Raw genomic sequence first — 10,419 nt, forward strand, 5'->3', positions numbered from 1 at the left:
TACCGATGGGGATGACGCCATGGCTTAGCAGTGAGGAAATGTTATTAAAATAACTCAAACATTTATAGCTTTTGTAACCTAAGTAGTTAGTTAGTTTAATTAACATTAACTCTATTCTACTTTAATATAATGTAGTACGTTTAAGTTTTCATGTTATTATATGTTTATGCAATTATTTGCCTTGTATTTTCCTAATGGAAAAAACGGCAGTAACGCACCGACCAAAGGCTAGGACTTCCGCTGCTAATAATCAAGATTAATTAACCTAATAAAGATGCTTAGAGGTCGGGGCGTTACAGAGTGGTATCAGAGCCAAAACCTAGCCGGAAGTGCGAAGTCTTAGACTTAGCACCGCCTAGGTGATCCTTGGGAAATTAGGCATTGAAAAACTTGAGGTTAAATTTGATGATTATTTGGGTTATTAGAATGTACGAGATGAAAATTTGGATTTAGAACTCGAATGACCTTTTGAGGTAATATTTGGAAATTAGAACAACCTTAAGTTTTAAATTACAAGTTTCGAGGACGAAACTTTTTCTAAGGGGGTGAGGATGTAATACCCCGAACTTTTAACTAATTTTATTATTTACTAATTATGTTTATTAGCTTAATTGTGTCCTAAACTTTTTCACAACTATCATGGTTAAGATTATTTTCTAAAAGATGGTTACTTTAATTACTTTAGAAGCAATGTTTGTTGTGGCAATACTTATTATAATATAGTATATAGTTTTAATATTTTCCTAAAAATGGAAAATCACCACACAACTCATCTTCTTCCTCAAGCTTCATGTCCTTGCTCCCCAAGGCTTCTAGAAGACCTTGCTCCCCAAGTATTCTTCACCATTAAGTCTTCATTAGTTTAATGGAGTTTTTCTTCCTAAAATCACTATAAATAGTGGGTTAATTTCCCCATTTCTCACCCACTTGAAAATTACAAACTATAAACACAACCTTCATTTACACTATCAAATAAAAATCAGAATTTTTATTGATGTGTCTTATTCTTATTGTCTACCCATGAATGGCCCTAAATACCCACTCTATTTCTCCTCTAATTTTAGATTGTCGTACTGTATTTCCCCAATATCTTCGTCTTATAGTCAGAATATGCATATACTTCCTTCACGAAAGTTGTAGATCGTGAAAAGTTATTGAATTTAGACTCAAAAATCATCTGATTCGGAGTTCGAAGCAGAGAGTTAGACCCTCTTCTATTTGTTTGGTTAAGAACGCTATGATTTTATGGAGGATGATTCTTGGAGATTAAGAGATGATGATACTTAAGGAGTAAGGAAATGAATTAGCGTATAAGGTAACCTTTATGTCTAGCACCCTATATGATTGCTCGTATAAATCATGTTTAATAATTTATGTCCATAGAATATGTTTATGATTGTGCATATATATATGTATGACTATATATATGTGATACTAATCATGTGAAGATATGCTATAAATTGTGATGTATATGATATCATGAATGTTATATGTAAATTATGATAATGATGTGTACCATATACATATGGTGTTGTTCGGGAATATTGATATATGAAAGTTTTGTAAAATGTGAATGGTTCTGCGGGCTTGGAGGTATGAAATGAACTGGTAAATGGGCAAGTTATAGGTGGAGGAATTATGTTTACGATGTAAAGGACCAAGAGTGGTCGAATGTTATGTTCATGTTATGTCCAAAACCTGTACTTGCCAATGAACTAAGATCACGTAAATGATCCTTGCCGGTAGACTATTCAATGTTATGTTTTCTGACAATATTTCCGAACAATTACCAAAATGTAGTATGTGTCTGTATGTGAAAATGTTTACGAACTAAAACCGTTTTTACAGGCTAGAGTAAAGTTACTGAGTTTTTCACTCATTTTAGGTTATTTTCTGTGTTTTCTCTTTTCCCTATTTTATGAAATCGTTCAGGTATTATGAAGATAGCTCTGGATCAGTTATGTCAAGGATGCTCCGAAAAGGTTGAGATGAAGCGACTCTACATATATTTGGGATATTTAGAATATTATGTATTATGAGTTATCATTATTACTCTAGTTGAGAGTTTGTATATTTTTGGAGACCATTTTAAGGCTATTATTTTATTTGTGGGCCCATAACCCACAGCTTAAGTTCCGTTTCCGCTGCCCATCATGAGTAATTAAGGTTACGGATTCTCGGGGCGTTACAGTAATGATCTCAGCGGATGACCCACTGTCCAACAATACCCTCTTCACCTTTGTATTGGCTACCTTGAGCTCGATGACTAGGGGGTCATCGTGCGGAACGTGCAGCGTCCGACTCGGTTCCCCGAAGGTCATGACGGGGCCACTGGCTCGGGGGAGCTGGACATCAAGTACCTGATGTTTGAGGTTTTGGAGGTGAGCCTTGCGTGCTCGGCCGGTTAGGCCTCCCGACGCGAATCCTCCAGCGATGACACCAATGAATCCTTCCGTGTCCCCGCTGTTCGACTGACCCACCTTTTGCTTCCCCTTTTCTTCGCTCGAGCGCTTTAGGTAGTGATTGAGCTTGCCCTGGTCGGCCAAACCATCCAAGGATTTCTTGAGCTCTCGACAGTCCTTGGTGGTGTGCCCACATTCCTTGTGGTAGTCGCACCATAAGCTTTTATCCCTCCGAGACGATGATGTCCGGATGGGCGTTAGCCTGGGAAGCCAATTTTTGTTCCAGATGTCAAAATAGATCTCTTTCCGATTTTTATTGAATCGGGGGTCGTTGCCGTTATTGGTGAGCCGATCCCCGCGGCCCCCCGTTCTTTGATGCTTAGGCTGACCTAGGTGACCCCCTTCATCTTTTCTCTTCTTGCCACCCTCATCCGAGTAACGGCAGATATTCGTTGCTTGGATGAATCTTTGGGCCCTAGCCATGGCTTCCGAGTTAGCCTAGGAGGCTGAGAATGAGCCGAGTCTCCTTGGCCCTCTCGGTCATTCGCTTTCTTCTTGAGGAACTCCCGGGCGTCATAGCCTTGGCTGAGGCGCTTCTTGTTGTTAAGGAATTCCCGGGCGTCTTGGGGTTTCCGACCCGCGCCCCCCCTTGGGGATTCGGATACATGGGTTTCTGCATGTAGACGGGCCGACCCCTGTCGCGCCGACTTTTCTTTTTCTCGATGGCTTGGGTCTCTCGCATCGGACCGTGGCCGGCTAGGCTGCGGATCCCGATTAGAACGAGAGTGGTCCCTGTGGGAGCGGACGACTGTGCGCTCCCTGGGCTCATGCTGATTGAGCGGGACGACTTGCTGCGGCTGCTGGAGCATGGCCATCATGTCCATCATTCCCTTTTGAAAAGTTTCCTGGAGCTGGGCAGTGATAAGGGCCAGGTCAGCCGCAAAGAGCGGTTGAGGCTCCACATTCTGAATCTGTTGGGAGACCGACCGAGGGTCCAGAGTTTGGACGGTGGGTGACCTCCGACCCGGAGAGGGGGTCTGCTCGGCCTCCCTATTGTGCGCGGGTGAGTGTCCTCTCTCTGGCCGAGGGATTGGGGGTTACCTATTATGTGCGGGCGAGTGGCCTCTCTCTGGCCGAGCGACTTGGTCAGAGGCTTGCTTGCCGCGAGTGTTTTTGGTTGGTGCCATTGTCAATTGGCGTTCGAAGCTGAGTAGCTGAGTGAATAAATCTTAATGAGTGGTGGCGAAGTAACTTTTTGTACTATCCCCACAGACGGCGCCAAACTGTTTCTGTCTAGAAATTAAGGATGATAATTCATTGGCTTAGGGAGTACCGGGTCAGATCTGAATGTCCTGAGTCCAAAGTCCGTACGCCGGAATCCTATAAAAGTAATGGTTAGACTGCCCCGGGGGTTGTTCCGGGATCGCCTCTCCGACGCTCAAGTCAGTGATCAAGCTAGAGAGATAAAGTCTAGAGAGAGATGCTCTGGTTTGTTAGGTAAGAATTCAATACCTTCTCATTGATGAGGGGGTTGAGTATTTATAGTGTTTGGGATATCCCAACTGTAGGCCAGCTGGAAGGCACTGGGAGGCACTATCACAGGTGGGCCCTCTGGAGGCTTAAGGCTTTGATGGGTTTAAATTGTCCCTGGCTGGCTTAGCCCAGGAAATAAGCCCAAACAGCTATAAAAAAACGTAATAAAGCAAAAGAAAACAATTAAGCTAACATCATTCATGCTGATTCCATCCCACTTTTGCTCTTATTCTCTCAATCAATCATCTTTTAACTTTCTGGATATATATCAAATGTTCTAATTTCGGCTCAGAGGAGTGAGGACAATAAGACGACGAGACGACAATGAGAACCGCTGAATGTGAGAACTCGCCGGAAAACTTAATCTCATCGGCAAGAGGAACCGCTGAATGTGAGTGGGGAACTCGTCGCCAGAGAAGAATGAAGGTGGAAGTTTGGAAGGATGAGAGAAAAGAGAGGGATAAGATGAGGAGGATGAGAGAAGATAAAGGGAGAAGATGAAGAGGAAAGCCGACTGAATGTGAAGAAAAGCCTAGCTTTTAAGTTCTAATAGCGTGTTGACTATTGACGCGTGAAATTATTTTTAGATCTGGCAGATCTATTATTGCGGTTCACAGGAGTAATCGCAGCAATAGATCAAAATATTATTACAAAAATTATATTTTAATTTATTGTTGCAGTTGTGCCGGGGAATCGCTGCAATAGATATGGTCAAACAATCAACGAAATTTGAAAAAAAGTTCTCGTATTGACGCGTTGAAACTTATTGCTGCAATTTTTGGACACAATCGCAACAATTGGTTTAATTCCATTTTTTTCTTTTTTTTTCGTTGTTTATTGTTGCGTACGGGTAGAACCGCAACAATTCCACCGCAGTAATAAGAAAAAATTAAACCAGTGTCATCTTCGTCGAGAACGAGTTTTGCCATCAACATACTTAACATACGCATCTTTGCCTCTTAATGTTTTTGCCTTTTCTTCTCGTCACTTTGTTCCTTCATTAGTTATTCTAGCATCTGTTATCCTATAGTGTTCCTTCTATCATTGATGTCTTCTAGAGATTGCTTGAAAAGAGTCAAGCTAAGGTTTATGGTAATTAAGGCAGGACTGACTATGGGCTTGTGCAAACAGATCCATAGCACAAGACCTTGAAATATGAGGTGCCTCATAAGTCAAAAGCTCAATCTCTTGTATAAGCAATTTACGTTTCTCTTCCTTCACTAATTACTGCCTAACTGGAGCTATAACTTCCTTCAGTCAATTACTCCAACCAATACAACTTACCATAATAAATATTCTGATATTTTCTTCCTAGAGTTGTTCTTATTCTTTACCATTCCCATAAAATTCCTTGAACTTTCCATATTCCATTCTCTATTATGTGATTTCTTATAATTTTCTTTCTTTAACTAATCCATCAAGCACAATTAACAATGGTTATAATTTTTTTTTCACAATCTTTTCCTAAGCTCTACTGCTATTATGATGTTGGAATTTAGGATTGAATGTAAATTGAGTTTTTTTTTTTTTTTGTAATAATCAATCTACAACTTCGTTAACCAAGTTTGTACTTTTTACATTCTTCTTAATTTTTGTATTCGACACTTTTATCTTTTTATACCCTTGTGATTTTACCCAATTTAAAGGCGATATGTTTGGGTGTATTACTTGGTCCATATTCACTTATAACACAATCTTTAGTTGCTTATATTGTTTCTAATTTATAATTATGGATGCACTCTTTAGTTGTGATTATTATAGCGGAAAGTTATCTAAAAATTTTAGGCTGATATGATAATAGGCTCAATTATAATTATTCCAAAATCATCCTTTGGGGATTTACTATATGAGAACTTGATTGATGAATTTGCATTTAAAAGTGTACTAATTAAGAATAACTACTTGTTAAGTGAAAGGTTGATAATAACTTAGAGTTGTGTACTTGTATTGGGATGTTGTGTACTTGTATTTGGATGTTGTGTACAATTTAGATAATATCATTGTAATGTGATAATATTTTTAAAATAATTTCTTATTTTCAAAATTACACATTCTTTTCGCGTTTAAAGAAGAATTACCACATCATTTTCAAAATTAGGGCCCAATCTTATAAGATTAGAATAGGGCCTCTAATATGTGTTAAGATGGCCCTGGTTTATTGTACTGGCAGTAGAACCTTCTTTTGCTTTCCTCTTTGTTTTTTTTTTCTGGCCATTCGACCTACCATTTCCAACTTCTTCAGTGTGTGTATCTGGTTCCGGCCTTTTAGAGCTTTCCCCACTCTCTGACTAACATTGAATGCCACCGGTGGGTTGCTATTTTGTTTTGGTCTTCATGATTATCCATGCATGCATTAAATTTAATTTATTACCATGATACAATTTCAACTAATTCTCATGAATGTTGTCTTCCACATCTTCATCTGTATGTCCACTTTTTTTTTTTTTTTGCCTCTTAGACAAAAAAACATACACACCGACCCATCTTGAAATAGTGGAATTAATGTGATCCCAACGATTTTGCAATGATTTTATAGTTCTTTCATTCAACATGGTTGAATTAGTACGTCGTGCAGCCTCATAAAGTTCCAAAATAATTTTTCATAAAACTTTCATTGATTAGTCCTTTTCCCCACGTCTCCACATGCGTTGATGTAAGTAACCCTCGGAGACCCCTTTTTGGTACTTCCTTTGGGAAATAATTAAACAATAACAACTTCATCAATGTCTTCTAAATGTTATGCTCTACTTATTTCTTCATTTAAGGTTCTACTACTACTACTACCATCCCCTCCTAGAGAATGCTCAATTGGTTCACCAAAATGTTGAGACCTGGGAAATATTGGAAAATTTTGGAAAGTTTGAAGTTCATTTTGGTTTGAAAAAGAGTAATGAGGATTTTGTGGTGTTATTTGAACATCATTGCCTTGACTGACTACTAAAAAATTACAACGCCATCTGAAATTGCGGATTGTTAAAAATACTTGGATCAAACTGAATATTATTTAGATTATGGTGGAAGTTTGGATCATTTTTGGACGTTTGAATTATTTTTGTAATTTAGATTATTGCCATCCATAATCATCGAATGAACTTTTAAAAAAGGGAATGAATTGATTATTATAAGTAAAGAAAGAGAGAAATGTGGTAAAAAATAAGTGTGTCAAACTATGACAAATTTGGACTCGATTTATAAAGACAAATAAAGAATATCCAATGGTATATTTTATTATATATAATTTTGAATCTAAATTATTTTTATAGCTATTGTTAAGGTTAGTGACCGTTTGACAAACACAAATTGCAACTAAAACATTGAACAACTTTCAAGTGGGCCTCATTGCAGAAAATTAAAAAATCAGAAATGGATTCCATTTTCCGTCAAAACACAACATCCATGAGGAGAGGTAATTGCGTTTTGCTTCTCCCATTATTTCTCTTCGACAAGCGAGGCGAAGCAACAATTCCTCTACAGAAAGAGAATTTCCTTCCATCCTCTTGCAAAGAGGATCCTCACACTTTGCTCTGTAATGAGGAGCTCCTTTTTGAGGAGAGGATCCTCACACTTTGATCTGCAATGGAGAAGAGCTCCTTTTTGAGGAGAGAGCTCCTTTTTGAGAAGAGCTCCTTTTTGATCTACAGAAAGAGAATTTCCTTCCATCCTCTTGCAAAGAGGATCCTCACACTTTGCTCTGTAATGAGGAGCTCCTTTTTGAGGAGAGGATCCTCACACTTTGATCTGCAATGGAGAAGAGCTCCTTTTTGAGGAGAGAGAGAGAGCTAAAAGGAGATGAAATTTACTCAATTGTGGATGATCTAATGGTCTGAACACGCTCCTTTTATATTTGTCGCAAATTAGTTTGAAAACTTTCATTTTTGGTATAGTCCGCACTATTAATAATTATTATATTAGTCTTCTTGCACCCTTTGACGTGCACTCTATCTTTATCAATATAAAACTACCCAAGTTGCTCTCTCCTTTAATAGAAAATACCCCACTAATACCTATCACATAAACTATTTAATAATATACCACCATTTGATAACCACACTATAATATCACGTTAAAAATACATGTCTTATCAAACGTTAAAATCTTTTAGTAACATAAAAGTACTTTTTTTTTAATAAGATAAGGAAAAACCTTGACAAGTTGGGGGGAATAAAGAGGATCCCAACTTGCCAAGGGTGAGAATCAATCCCAACACCTCTTGAAATCGGAAGGGAATTTCTAACTACTATGCTATCTTTCACCCTCGGTAACATAAAAGTATCTATACAAATATATTAAAAGGCGTGCATAAACATGAAACTGTGCCACGTGGCGCTCTTTCTAGAGAGTTTTAGTTCATGTAATCCATGTACAATAAAAAAAAATTAAAAAAACTAATATGAACCCGGTGCACACTAACTTAGTGTGCACCCGATCCATATCACGTGAGTTTATTGCCTTTTCAGTTTTGGCGCGTTCGGTTTTTATCTCTTCTAATATTTTCTCTCTCCTCATATTTGTTCAGATACTGTCTTGTTTCATCTTTTCTCTCGTCATAACCTCCTCCCACTAACTTCTGCCCTAAGTTCTTCATTTTCTCTCTCTTAAAGTTCAGTTTTCGTGAGTTCTGGTAAAATTTGAATTTAGCGATGGGAAAGAAGACGATTGGTAACCGAAATGGTGCAAAACGTAGAGGTTTCGTTCATCGCTAGGTCTTGGTGATGGTGCAAAAGTTCCGGAGGTTACTGGAACTTCTCACACTGATGTGTAATTATGTTGTTGATTTTAGTTTTTTACTATATATTTCTTATAATTTTTGTAGTTTTGATGTTTTGTAGTTCAATTACTCATCGTTGATTTTTTGTGAGATTTTTATTGTTTGGATGATAAGTTTCTGTTGATTTTTGTTCGATTTTGGAGTTCTGCTTTTTTTTAGGTTTATTTTTAAATTAATATTTTGTAGTTGTGTGATACCTGTGATGATATGATATAGTAGTGTGACATTATAGTGTATTTTCATGATATAGTGTATGTTAAATATGATATAGTGTATTTTCTCAATCGTATAGTGTATTTTGAAATGATAGTGTTGTTGTGATAGTTCTTTGAGACATCAGATTATGTGTTTTTGATATGATATAGTGTATGTTAAAGTGATATAGTGTATGTCAAAATGATATAGTGTATGTTAAAGTGATGTAGTGTATGCTACAATGATATAGTGTATGTTATAATGATATAGTGTATGTTACAACGATATAGTGTGTGTTATAATGATATAGTGTATGTTACAACGATATAGTGTTTGTTATAGTGATATAGTGTATGTTTCAGTGATATAGTGTATGTTTCAGTGATATAGTATATGTTTAAGTGATATAGTGTATGTTATAATGATATAGTGTATGTTACAATGATATTGTGTATGTTACAATGATATAGTGTATGTTCGAGTGATATAGTGTATATTGATATGATATAGTGTATATTGATATGATATAGTGTATGTTATAGTGATATAGTGTATGTTTCAATGATATAGTGTATGTTATCTCTGATATAGTGTATGTTACAATGATATAGTGTATGTTATAGTGATATAGTGTATGTTTCAGTGATATAGTGTATGTTTCAGTGATATAGTGTATGTTTAAGTGATATAGTGTATGTTATAATGATATAGTGTATGTTACAATGATATAGTATATGTTTGAGTGATATAGTGTATATTGATATGATATAGTGTATGTTGATATGATATAGTGTATGTTATAGTGATATAGTGTATGCTACAATGATATAGTGTATGTTTCAGTGATATAGTGTATGTTATCTCTGATATAGTGTATGTTACAATGATATAGTGTATGTTATAGTGATATAGTGTATGTTTCAGTGATATAGTGTATGTTTCAGTGATATAGTATATGTTATAGTGATATAGTGTATGTTACAATGATATAGTGTATGTTATAGTGATATAGTGTATGTTTGAGTGATATAGTCTATGTTACAATTATTTATTGCAGAGCACATTGGACAGCAAGGATAGAAGAAGTGATCCTGGTGTTAGTGAAGGATAAAAGTTTAATCAAATGGTAGTAATAAAAGAAGTACCAAAAGTCATGAAGATTGTAAGAGATTCAAGTCTGAATCAAACCTTGCTATCTCTGAAGAAGAAGAAAATACAGTAAACCCATTCAGAACTAATTGCTGTGGTAAAAGGTTTTGTGAGTTGAATGAAGCTTTTACTTCTGAGCAGAAAAAAGCTGTTACTGAAATAGGTTTTGGTTCTTTGTTGCATTTGAAGATTACGAGGACTAACAATGCTTTGAGTGCATGGTGGTGGATAGGTTCGATGGTGGTTCGGGGATGTTTAAGGTGGGTTATGGGAAAAGTTAAAGTGAACCAATATGATGTTTATGATGTCTTTCAGTTCCCTATGGTCGAAGGACAGGATGTGCTGGATGTCTCTAGGGCCTAATGCGGATAA

The 10,419-nt window shown here is 36.8% G+C and overlaps 1 long non-coding RNA gene across 1 annotated transcript; it reads left to right on the forward strand.

Moving 5' to 3' along the window:
* The first annotated feature begins 939 nt into the window (after positions 1-939).
* On the forward strand, positions 940-2,135 carry LOC125496416 (uncharacterized). Its single transcript, XR_007273074.2, has 2 exons — positions 940-1,315; positions 1,933-2,135. It is a non-coding gene; the product is annotated as an uncharacterized LOC125496416 (long non-coding RNA).
* Positions 2,136-10,419: the final 8,284 nt, after the last annotated feature.

This window comes from Beta vulgaris, chromosome 4 (genome assembly GCF_026745355.1).
Source record: "Beta vulgaris subsp. vulgaris cultivar EL10 chromosome 4, EL10.2, whole genome shotgun sequence".
NCBI lineage: Eukaryota > Viridiplantae > Streptophyta > Magnoliopsida > Caryophyllales > Amaranthaceae > Beta > Beta vulgaris.